Source organism: Phragmites australis, chromosome 11 (assembly GCF_958298935.1).
Source record: "Phragmites australis chromosome 11, lpPhrAust1.1, whole genome shotgun sequence".
In the NCBI taxonomy this organism is placed as follows: domain Eukaryota; kingdom Viridiplantae; phylum Streptophyta; class Magnoliopsida; order Poales; family Poaceae; genus Phragmites; species Phragmites australis.
In genome coordinates this window covers 19,240,986-19,253,870 of record NC_084931.1, presented here as the reverse complement: position 1 = coordinate 19,253,870, position 12,885 = coordinate 19,240,986, and positions in this window count along the sequence as shown.

The following is a 12,885-nucleotide window of genomic DNA, read 5'->3' as shown; positions in this document are numbered from 1 at the left end:
GATGCGGCCAGAGTCAGGAGGAGAGCGTGCTGGGGAGGAGGTGGTCGGAGTCAGGAGGGAGCGCGAGCCGAGGAGGAGGTGGTCGGAGTCAGGAGGGAGCGCGAGCTGGGGAGGAGGTGGCCAGAGTCGGGAGGAGCGCGGCAAGGCGTCGCGGGTGGAACCTCCTCGTCGAGGGCGGCGGCGTCGCGGGGAGGCGTCTCTTCGTCGTAGATGAGGAGAGCGACGACGGGGGGGGGGGGGGGGGACGGCGGCGTCGGGGAGGCGGAGAAGGCAACCGGAGTCAAGGAGAGCACGTGGCCGAAGTCGGGGAGGAGGGCGGCGAGGGAAGAGGGCAGCCTGACGTCACGCAGGCAAATTTCATCAAAGAGATAGGGTTTCGGAGGCCTCAGCGGGTAATTTATATAGAATTAATTTCCACAGGCGGTTGACGTAAGCAACCGCCTGTGAAAATCATTTCCATAGGAGGTTGCTTACGTCAACCGCCTGTGGAAATGATTTTTTCAGCAAAACACCAACTTGTTAATACATGCCCTAAAACATATTATTTACTCCATACATGCCCTTGAAATAAATAAAGCATAATCTTACATATTGCATACAAAGTCCTTGACTGTGGATACATTTCGAGTAGAATAACGCAAAACATCAACTTGTTTGGTCAAAGGAGGCCCACAATGACATTTTCAGAAACAGTAAAGTTTTCATAAGTTACATAACATCGTATTATTTGCTTTGAACTGTTTTCCCTACACCATCAAGACGCATGTAGGACATCACAGATCTATCTAGGGTTGCTTCTACAAGTTTGAACTTTTCTGGATCTCTGAAAGGTGTCACGTCGTTGAACTGATTGTATTCTTCCTCATCCTCCACATTCTCGACTCCGACAATTCTTTGTTTTCCGGCAACAACTATGTGCTTCTTTTCATTCGCAGGGTTGATTATATAGAAAACCTGTGTGACGTGATCAGCAAGTACCCACGGGTCATCTTTGTGCCCTATAAGGTTGAGGTCGATAGTTGTGAACCCGTAGTCTTCCACCACCATGCCATTTGGGTGTTTGACCCATTTGCACCGAAAGACAAGGATCTGCAGATTCACTCTATAGTTGAGTTCCCAGATTTCATCTATGAACCCATAGTAGGTGACATTTTCCCCTGTTGTGTCATAGGCTTCTGTTCGAACGCTGCTGTTTTGGGTCATGCTCTTCTTGTCCTTTGCTTTGGTATAAAACGTGTACCCATTAATATCATACGCTTGCCATGTAACTAAACTTGATGGGCCACAAACCAACATTTTCATATTTTTTTATCTACAGATTCACCATCCAGAAGGTTTTGGTTCTTGAACCATGTGGTGAAGCAACACTTGTGCTCTTTCAAGATCCAATCATACGAGCGGGCTTGATTTTTTGTGTGGAGCTCATCCAGGTGTTGCTCGACATACAACACCACTAACTGGAGCTGCTGCAAGATGGTAAAATGTGCTTCTTCCACTGCTTTGTAATCATGATCGATGAATCTTTTCTTTCCTTTGGTCCCTCTCCCAGACAACCTCCCCTCATGTCGAGATACAGGTACACCAATCGGATTAGAATCTTTTATGTAATCGATGCAACACTCAACGAATTCCTTGGTATTGTAGTCCTCGATCATGGAACCCTCTGGGTGAGCACGATTCCGTACATAGCCCTTGAGAATGCCCATGTACCATTCAAACGCATACATCTGATGTAAGAATACAGGGCACAACGCAATTATCTCATTCACGATGTGAACCAAGAGGTGTACCATGATATCGAAAAAGTATGGAGGGAAGCACATCTCAAGTTGGCACAGAGTCTCTACCAAGTAACTATGTAGAGCACCCAGTTTTTTAGCATCAATCACCTTCTGAGCAATTGCGTTGAAGAAGTGATACAACCGTGTGATGACCACCTTTATGTATCTTGGCTTGATACCCCTGGTTGTAATAAGGAGCATCTGCGTCATCATCACATGACAATCGTGAGACTTCATGTCGATTAGCTTCAAATCTTTCATCGAGACTAGGTTCTTAATGTTGGATGAGTAGCCAGTCGGGACTCTCACCCCACGTAAGCACTTGCACAATGCCTTTTTCTCCTCAGGTGTTAGAGAGTAGCTAGCCAGGGGAAGATAATGTTTCACATTTGGTCTGTCTTCAGGGTGTAGCTCTGGCCTAATTTCAAAATGCACCAAGTCCTTACGTGACTTGATTCCATCCTTTGTCTTCCCCGGTATGTCCAATAAGAGGCCAATGATGCTATCACACTCATTCTTCTCAACGTGCATGACATCGATGCTATGACGGACGTCCAAGTCCTTCCAGTAGGGCAAATACTTAAAGAAAATTAGCTTCTTCTTCCACAGCATGCTAGTCGGCGTCTCACTTTTCTTCCTCTTTTTACCCTTCGGCGGCTTCCCAAAAACAACCTTGATGCTACTGACCATTTGAAACACTAGTGCCCCGCTGCGAGGTTTCGGGCCAGTATCTTCCTCAACCGTGTTGTCAAAATATTTCTTCATCTTGCGGTATCTGTAAGTTCTGAGTAAGAATCATCGGTGTCGTGTGTACACTACCTTCTGTGAGTACGGAAGGTACACAGACGTTGTTTCATCCAAGCACACTGCACATCCTTGCTTCCCTTTAACCTGTCCCGATAGGCAAAAAAGGGCAGGATAATCATTAATGGTAATGAAAATCATGGCTTTCAGCGTGAACTATTGTTGTCGGAGTTCATCCCACACCCAGACCCCCTCGTGCCACAGTTTCACCATATCTTTCATCAATGATTCCAGAAACACATCTATATCATTGCCAGGTTGCTTCGGTCCTTGGATAAGAATGGACAGTATAAGGTACTTTCGCTTCATGAATAGCCATGGAGGAAGGTTGTAGATGGCCAGAACCACTGGCCAAGTGCTATTTTAGGTGCTCATGTCACTGAAAGGATTCATTTTGTCGGTACTCAACGCGAACCTTACATTCCTTGGTTCTTTAGCGAACTCTGGATACATGGCATCAAACTTTCTCCATTGGCTAGCATCAGCGGGGTGTCGAAGCTTAGTTCCATCCTTCTTGCGCTTATTGAAATGCCAACGCATCAGTTCAGAGTCCCTAGAGTTCGAGTACAACGCTGCAAGCGGGGGATCACTGGTAGGTACCACATTACCATCGCAGGACTTTTTCTCTTCTTCTCCACGTTGGAAGAAGTGTCTTCTTCGTCACGACCAGCATTACTCTTCTTCTTCTTCGCATTGGCAGAAGCATCTTCGTCCTCACAATCATCATTCCTCTTGTACCGACTCGCATTGCACACTGGACATCTATCCAAGACTTTGTACTCTTTACGGTAGAGGATACAGTGGTTCGTACATGCGTGTATTTTTTGCACATCCAATGACAACGAGTAGATAAGCTTCTTTGCCTGATAAGTGGTGGTGGGCAAGGAGTTAGGCTTCGGAAGCATGCTTGCCAAGAGAATCAACAGATCTGAGAAACTCTTGTCGGACCATCCATTGCTGGCCTTCAACCTTAGAAGTTCAAGCACCAAATGCAACACCGTAAACTCCTTATCACAGACCTTCAATTCCTCATACAAAAGTTCATTCGATGCCTTCTGTAACGCCTCAAAATTTTTTAAACCCCTCGTGTCCCTTAAAACATGTGGTTCTGTGTGGCGCAGCATTTCCTCTAGATCAAAATCAGTATCATCATCCATCATAACATTAGTGTCGCATTTGACTGCTTCGTCATCATTACCATCCACTTGATCAGCAGTGATGTCCTCGTTTGGTTCGCTTGTATGTTGTTCGTCGTGATTGGACCAACATTTGTAATCCTCAACAAAACCTCTCAAGATCAAGTGTGATTTGATTATACTTGATTTATCCCATAATTTCTGGTTCTTGCAATCAGAACATGGATAGTATATTTCCTTTGTCTTCTTAGTCAAAACGTCCTTCTCGACGACTTCAATAAAAGCAGAAGGTCCTTTGATGTATCTTTCTCCATATCTTGGCGTATCGTACATCCATGCTCTATCCATCTTTAACTTCACCCACAAAATTAGATACATCAATTAATTAATTTGAAAATCAGAATTAAAAAGATTTTTTAAAAAAAATAAGGAAAAAATGGGCTTGTTATGATAATAATATGTCTACGCAATTGAATCTACATTGGAGGAAATTTATGGCTCAAAATAATATAACTTCATTACTCTCCCTCCCTCTCCCTCTTCCTAGAGATCTAGATCTAGATCTAGAGAAAAAATCCCCATTCATGATAAAACCTTCTAAATGTTAAAAAAATATCAAATTCTAGCTACATTTTTTATATAATGTTAGAATCAAGTGAATCTATACAATTGAATCAATATTGACAATAAATTTTAGCTAATTCGATGATCTAAATAACAAGAACCATGAGCATCTCTAGATCACATTTAAACCCTAATTAAGCCTTAAATCTAAATCTAAACATAAAAAAATGGTAACTAGGGATGAGATACTCTTACCTTAAATGGCTCCTCTAAAGAATTCAAAAACAAAATCTTTCTCCCTTATTTTCCAAATCCGTCGCTACCTAGAGCTCTACTGTTCGAATAGTAGAGCTCTTTGTCTCAATAAGCTCCACGATGGGGACGACACTATTTATATAGATATTTTCACATGTAGTTCACATAAGAAACCGCCTGTAAAACCGTTTGTGGAAATATCTCAATTTTTTCAGACATTTCACGTAAGAAACCATTTATGAAAAATAGGGCATTTACATAAGCGGTTCACATAAAGAATCGTCTGTGAAAATTAGTTTTCACAGGCAGTCTACAGTCATACAGGACCACAACCACTTTCTTAGGTGATTGGTTCTACGAACCATATGTAAAAATGAAAATTAGGTCTCCCAGAAAATAGCTTTCAGTAGTGTTCGGAAGTAAGCTGCCGGTGGGACCCAGCTCATTCATAGTTTATGAGAAGAAGAGGATTAGACGGATCTTCACCAACGTGGCCTTTTCTCATTCGTTAGCTGCAGGAAGGCCTGAATTGTTTATTGGTCAAGCTCATCCGTTCGGTGCCAAGCGCTGCCCGACGCTGACCGTAGCCCGTAGAAACTGACCTCGACGCATAGGACCGGGCTCATGCCAGGATCCAAGCGAGCAAAGGCTTGCACTGAGAAGGCTGCCAAAGCATTGGAGAGGGTCTTATAAAAAAAAAGCATTGGAGAGAGAGAGAGCAGTACACAGCGATCGGTGCTGTTATATAAGTGGCTCGCATTGCTACAAAAGTTTTACTAGTCTGCGAAGGTAGTAGAAGTGTTGTAGAAATACTACTAGAAGAGAGTAGTAAGATTGATATTTGTTAAACTCTAGGACAAATTAAGGCAACCGGCATATGTGCTGTTCGCATATTTATATTTCACGTGTATTTTATTTTAAGGTTGTTATATCATCTCTATAAGCAAGCGAAATATATACTATTAACATACTAATATTCTGCGTTCATTTTACATTTCAAATTATCGTGCTACTAATATTACATTTATGTGTTTATATATAAAGTTGTTGTGCTGCTTATATTCTGCGTAACTTTAATATTTAAAGTTATAATGTTGCTTATATTTAGCATATGCTTTATAACTAAAGTTAATTGTGTTGTTTACATTCTGCATGTAATTTATATCTTACGTTGGTGCGATATTTATATGTTACGATGCTTACATTCAGTGTGCATTTTATATAAAATGGGATGGTATGTTATCTCTGTGTTCACCTTATAAACTGGTGTTACGACGACAATCATATTGTACCTGTCACAGTTCAGGTACGTGACTGTCTGAGTTCTCCAATGAAAATAATAAATAAAAAAGAAAAATGGTTATGACTCACTTCTCGTCTTTATTTAATTATAGTCTTATACAATTATAAGTTAATTCTTATAACTGCGTGACGGCTGTCGTGTCTAGACCCTAGTTGGAGGCGTGATAATTGCCCCCTTTCGACCTTTGTTCTTACACATAATTCCATATAAGTATTGCACAGTTCTCATGTGCTTCACCCAGTGCATCTCTGACTTCTTCATCTTATCAGTCATGCCTTGAGTCAACTTGGACCCATAGGTCAATTAACTATCATTCATTGCTGCTGATGTTGTTGCAAACCAATCCAAGAAGTATTTGCAAGTCCCTTGAATAATGAATTCTACAATTCTGACTAGTGATAGTCTCCGTACACCTTTTACGACCCAGTTGTTGACCTTAGCTAAGTTTGTGGTTATAATTCCGTATCTTACTCTGTTGGTGTCATATAGCATAGCCCATTTCTCTTTCATCTCATTCTCAATCCACTCGAAGAATGTCTTTACAGATGATCCAGTCCTCCTCATTCTTGGAGGATCTAGTGGGATGCTACCAAGAGCAACATGGATGCCATTATGTCCCCTCACTTGCCTTCGCGCATGCTCTTTTGTTTGCTTCGTAGTAAGCTCATCTAGTATTTTCCACATTCGATGTTGATTCTAACTAAACGTCCTCTTTAAAAGGTTCATCATGTTGTTGTTCTTGAAGTGCCTGAAGAAGTTAGCGCTCAAATACTTGGTTGTTTCCATCAACTCCAATTGTAGTGAGTATCTAACCCTTGTACTTGCCGGTAAGGAAGGTCCCATCAATACAAAGGTTAGGGCGACATTGCTGGAAAGCTTGAATACATGCTCCGAAGGCAAAGCATGTTCGCTACAGGACCAACTTACTAGGTTCCTTCACCAACAGATTTTGCCTAGTGCCAAAATAAGTTCCAGGGTTTCTCTGAGCAATGGTGTGAAGCAAACATGGGCGATTATTGTATGATGTCTCGTACGTCCTGAACCTCATCGTAATTACCTTTCTCTTCACCCTGAAAGCCTTCTCATAGCTAATAGTATACCGGTACCTCTCCTCAATTGCCCAAATTATGGATCTGGGTTCATAGTTCAAGTTATCCACAATCTAAGCATACATGATATTGACAACAAAACTTGATGAAATATTCATGTGCTACTTCTCTAGTTTGTCCAGCTGGCAAGTGTGATCCTCCACTACTGAGACTTCCCAATATTCAACCCATTTTCCCTAGAAGGCATGCACCCACCACAGACAACCATCATTCACACATTTCATATTATACTCCTTTTCTGATGGATTTGATAACCCTGAACTATTTCCAAAGAGATGTAATCCATTGAACCACAATATCATTGAGAGCTTGGCTACCAGGGTACTTAGCCCTTCGCACACCTCTTTCTCATTGTAATCACACGGCATCTGATAGCCTTTACTCACCACTAAGTTTGCAAAATCTAGATTGTTCCAGTCTGCAGGGATAATAACATCATCCTCATCGTCTGAGATGTCATCCTCAAGAGCTTCTTCGTCCTCCCGATCCTCCTGCTCTATTTATTTAATTAAACTATGGATATGTCCCCCCTTGTATACCTCATCAGTTGGTTCCATCGGATCGGCCGAGGGCTGCCCAACATCCAGTGCTTCCACATCATGTACCACCATTTCGTCACCCTCCTCCACAGCACCTTTGCCCTGCAACTACCCAACTCCCTCTTGGTATCTTCATTGCAAAAGCAACATAGGTGACCAACCTCTCTCCGTTTCCTTCTCTAGGTACCTCCTCCAAACCGAGGTTTCAGTTAGCTAGAACACGTCCTAGTAAACACCTTCAATTCCATAGTCAACTACAACGCTAACCATCAGCTCTTGTTGCTCAGGATCTATTCTGAAACCATGCATTAACCAGCCATACAATCCTACAAAAGTCCTTTCCATTGGTCTAGATATACCATTTTCCATTGAGTCAAACCCTGACAGATCTACTCCTTGCAGACCATAAACAATATCTCCTTCCCCATAAAAAATCTTGAAATGCCACTTATCTGATATACTTGCCCACAATCGATAAAAAACTATACTATTATTTCGATTAACAACAAGTATATGTGCTAGATCTACAACAATAAAACATAATATAGGGAAATCTATCACCCACTCGAAGGGCGACAACTTTTCCATGGGCCCCATGCTGTGCAAAGGCTCCTGTTGCCGTTGGAACGGCCACGGGTACCCTGCCACCTTTCCAATGGGAAACAAGAGTCTAGATCTACAATTTTTCAAAATAGATGCATATATTTGTAATTTTTTATTTAAAATATATAAAAAAAATCCATGTTCACGTGTGAGATTGAGCCTTAGCTCCATTGGCAAGGTTGTTGGGTGTGCGAGCGAGCCTGCATGCGTTTGAGGAGCTCGAGTAGGTGCTCAACCAGGCAAGCTATGGATACACACATACTTGCACATTCAATGGTACTACGTGTTTCCCGCGCAGGGTCTAGAGCCCTCTAATCACTCCCTAGCATGTGTAAGGGACGCGTACACGCGTGTGTGCGTGTGTTGTGAGTGGGGTGTGCGTCTTGTATGTATCCTCTAAAAAAGCCCTACACACTCACCTTGAATTATCTCCCTAATAGTTAGCTGGGTTATATGAGCTTTATGCGCATGTGTATCCCTTTTCCTATCTAGTAGTCGATCGATGGATAGCTCCACATCGGTCAGTCGACGTGGCAATAGCCCATTGGTTGGCTAGGTGGATAGATTGGGCTACTAGGATGAGATTTGTGATATTTTTAAACTTTGAACTTATTTTTATTACAAACATGGCATTCATTTTAAAAACCATTTGGACTATAGTGTTGTTTACAATTAATACAACAAGAAAGCATCATCGATCTCAAGATCTGAGGATGTCTTGCAATCAGGGGTGCAAGAGGGTCAACCCTTGACCCTCTTTAGTTTGCTATAAATAAAGTAAAAACTCACGTTCCTATCCATTTTATGGATTCCTTATACAAACAACTGAACTAAAGAGGGTCAGAGGGTACCCTAAGGTTCACCTGTTGGCACCCCTACTTGCAACTTAAGTTGTCTAGTGAGGAAGATGTTTGTGGTTTTCCATATATGTGTTACTTGCTAAGCTAGCTATTTTGTGTTTGGATTAGATCCACTACCTGGACACTACTCACTTAAATAGATAAACTTAGGCCCATTGTTACCTTTTAGTCTCGTATTTATTTGCCTTATTAGCCTAGAAGGGGACATATTTTTAAGAGCAAATATCAGAAAACTACACTTCCTTTGGGTAAAGTATCACAAAACTATATATTTTTTTTGTTTTCATTACACATAACTACACTTATTTTAACTAAGTTGTCACAACACTACCCTTTTTTTTCATTTCCATTTCACAAAACTACACTTTCTTTGCAATTAATTTTCACAAAACCACACTTTTGTTAGGTTTAACAACTCAGACCCACATGGAATACTCATGGAGAGTGTGAGTATGCCATATGGACCTAGGACCTCTAAAGTATAGTTTTGTGAAAATTTATTGCAAAGAAAGTGTAGTTCTATGAAATGGAAACAAAAGAGTGTGGTTTTATGATAAATAACCCAAAAGGAGTGTAGTTTTGTGAAATGGGGATAAAAATGTAGTTTTGTGACAGTTTAGCCAAAAGAAGTGCAGTTTAGACAAAAGAACATCTCCGAACCCTCCTCAGAGGAGAAATCGCGGAGGGACAAAAGCAGAGATGACCAAATGGACCACTCGAGCCAGCCCGGCACGGGCCCAGATCAGCACGGTCCAATAGGCCCGACTACTGTAACGTGTCGTGCCGTGCTGGCCCGCGTGCCACGTCCTCGGCCCACGGCACAGCCCATCTTCCACCGTGCCGTGCCGGGCCATCCCACGGCACGGTCAGTACGACGGGCCTGGCCGGCACGGTGGAGGCACACTCGGCCCGACAGCACTCCAAAAATAGAAAAAAATCAAAAATAATAGCTACAAAATTCCAAAAAATCGAAAAATTATAGAAAATAAATAAAAAAGAGCTTTATTGATTGGTTGCCTCGTTAAAAACCTTTCTACTAGAAGGAAAAAAAAAGTACAACCTATAACTATGCTTCAAAAATTACATGATTTCATTAGGAACCCTAGAATTTTGCTTGCAATATTTAATATGCTTTCTCAAGTGTCCCGTTCTATTTGGAGATCTAGCACCTAATTTATTGCTATATATATTACATTTAGCAAATCTTATATGTTCTCCGTTAATTTCTCTAAAGACCTTTTCAAAATGTTGCCACACCCATGACCATGCACGTGAGTTCTTGGCGTCTTGATCCATGAATTGAAATATGAAATTGATTTCTTCATGTGGGCAAGTGGCTACTGGCTAGCAACTAGGAAAAGAGAGATGGGTGGCCGATGGGATCACAGTGAGTTTGAGATGGTATTTATAGGCCAAGACGAGAGGTCGGTGGGACCGTGGGGGTCGTTTTTGAAAAAAATAAAGAAAAATCATTAATAAAATTAAAAAATAGAAATAATAGGGACACATAATTAATTCTAAAAATAAGCTTTATTGATAGGTTGCCTCATTAAAAACCTTTCTAGCAAAGGAAAAAATAGTACAACCTAGCTCAGAAAATTAGAAATTATGTTTCTTAAGGGTCATTTGTTGCTCATTGATCAAAATGAAGGAGTTCACCATAGAAAGGAGAATACTCATCATATTCATCATCACTTACATCGCTATTCATACCTTTGGCCATAAGACACTTGTGGGATGGCTTGCGAGACGACTTGTGTAATGATGACCTTGAGGAAGAGCTTCTCTTGGAGAAGTAGATGGTGATGCCTTCGTCATTTGAGCTTGAATCTTCATTATCACTCACCTATCTTTCTATGCTTGAGAATGTTTTGGCTCTTCCCCTTGTTTCCATCTTGTTATTGGTCTTTTTATTCTCCTTCTTAAGATGATCAATTGTTTTGACCAAGTCCTTCATGGAGATTGGGTGATCAACCTTGGTATTGATCTTCTTGATATTCTTCTCCACTTGTGAGATGAGCTTGGCAACTTCAGGATCCATCTCTTCATCGCTTGAGGTGTTTTGCTCATCTTCTTCATAATTCTCTTAATCTTCATCTTCATCATCTTCACTTGAGCTTGACTCTTGCTCTTGTCTTCTCATCCTTGTCTTCATGTGTTGACATTTAGCTTACTTGCTTGTGAGAGCAAGGTTCTTGGTGTTGGATGAGGAAGAAGCTTCCACCCCCATATTTATTGTCATCTCATGGGCGGTGATCTTGCCGATGACTTGGAGTCATCTTCTTGAGGTCATTGTTGTCGTAGATGATGGAGATGATCAACTTGTACTTTGGAAGAAGAGCTTGAAGTATTCTTCTCACCACTTGATCATCTTCAATTAGTGTCAAACCTAACCCATTGATCTTATTGATAAGAATATTCAAACGTGAGTACATGTCATTAGCACTTTCATGGGGTAGTTGCTTGATGTCATTAAGCTTAGTAACAAGCAAATATGCTCTAGGTTTATCTAGTGTGTCTATTCTACCGATCAAAGAGCTTGCAACCTATCTAAGAAGGTAAATTGCAAATAATTAAATACAGAAATGTAAATAAGATAGAGAGAGCAAATTCAGTATAAGAATTTTTTTCCGTGGTATCGATGGCATGAATGCCTCCCCTAATCCATGTTGGAGCTCCATAAAGGATATGCTCCCGGTCAACACCCGGTCACTGCCTTTGAGCCACCAAATCATAAAGACAAGGCCTCCACCCAGATGAGCCACCAAGTCACCAAGGTAAGGTCTCACCACTAGCCTCTCTTTCGATTTCTTGCCGCTGTGATCACTTTGGAGCTTGAGCCACAAAGGCAAGGGTCTCCACGTCCCTGCACAATCATCTTGCCGCCGTTCCATACCAAGTCGGAGGGTCAACAAGCTTGCCGGCAAGTCACCAAGACTCCAAAGTGTCGGTGTACCAAGAGGTACATTGTTGAATCACTCATTGATCCACTCTCTAGGCAGCAATCACCTAGGAACTCATTGTCGAGGCCTATAAGCATTAATCACTCCCTAATCTTGTGCTTAATCGCCTTGGATGATCACTTTAAGCACTTTGTTGGCTTGGATGTCTTCTCAGGTGTACATGAACTTCTCTGAACTATAGCACACTCAAATGACTGAGTAAAGGAGTATTTATAGTCTCAAACTCGCGCACTAGCTGTTAATCCAACGGCTCTAAAAAGCTGTTAACACCGGATAATCCGGTGAGAATAGTAGTACTAACACCGGATCATGCGGTGAGTACGCTCTCCCAAACTAGCCGTTGGAACTCCACTCAAGCCTCTGTGAACACCAGATACTCTGGTGTATACATCCTCTTCATCACCGGACTATCCGGTGAGTTATCCTGAACCAACCGAGCATTTCCTTTTTCTCTGTGTAAATTTCTCCAGTGTAAGCATCCGGTGCACATCACTTCATCACTGGACTATCCGGTGGGTTAATCTTCCTTCTTCAGCACTTGGAACCTTCTCTACTGAAATTACTCCGGTGTGTATCTCCTCTGGTCACCGGACCATCCGGTGGGTTCAACTTCTTCTGTTCTGCTACAAAGCTCATCGGACAATGAAAAGTGCCAACCACCGGACTTCCAATGAGTGCATCTCCATTTTCCAGCACTTGAATTCTTCTCTGCATGAATTAGTCCGATAGCACATTTGCTTATCACCAGACCATCTGGTGAGGTCTTCAGCCTCTGTCCCCCTTTATCAGAAATGCTCTGGTGAGTTCAACACAGTGAACATCGAACCATCCGATGAAGTCATTTTTCCTAGGACTTCTCCAATTCAACCATACTTTTTTCCGGCTTCGGTGACTTCTTCATGTATTGCATCTATGAGACCTACTAACATATATTCTTGACAAACATATTAGTCCTATTATTTATATTA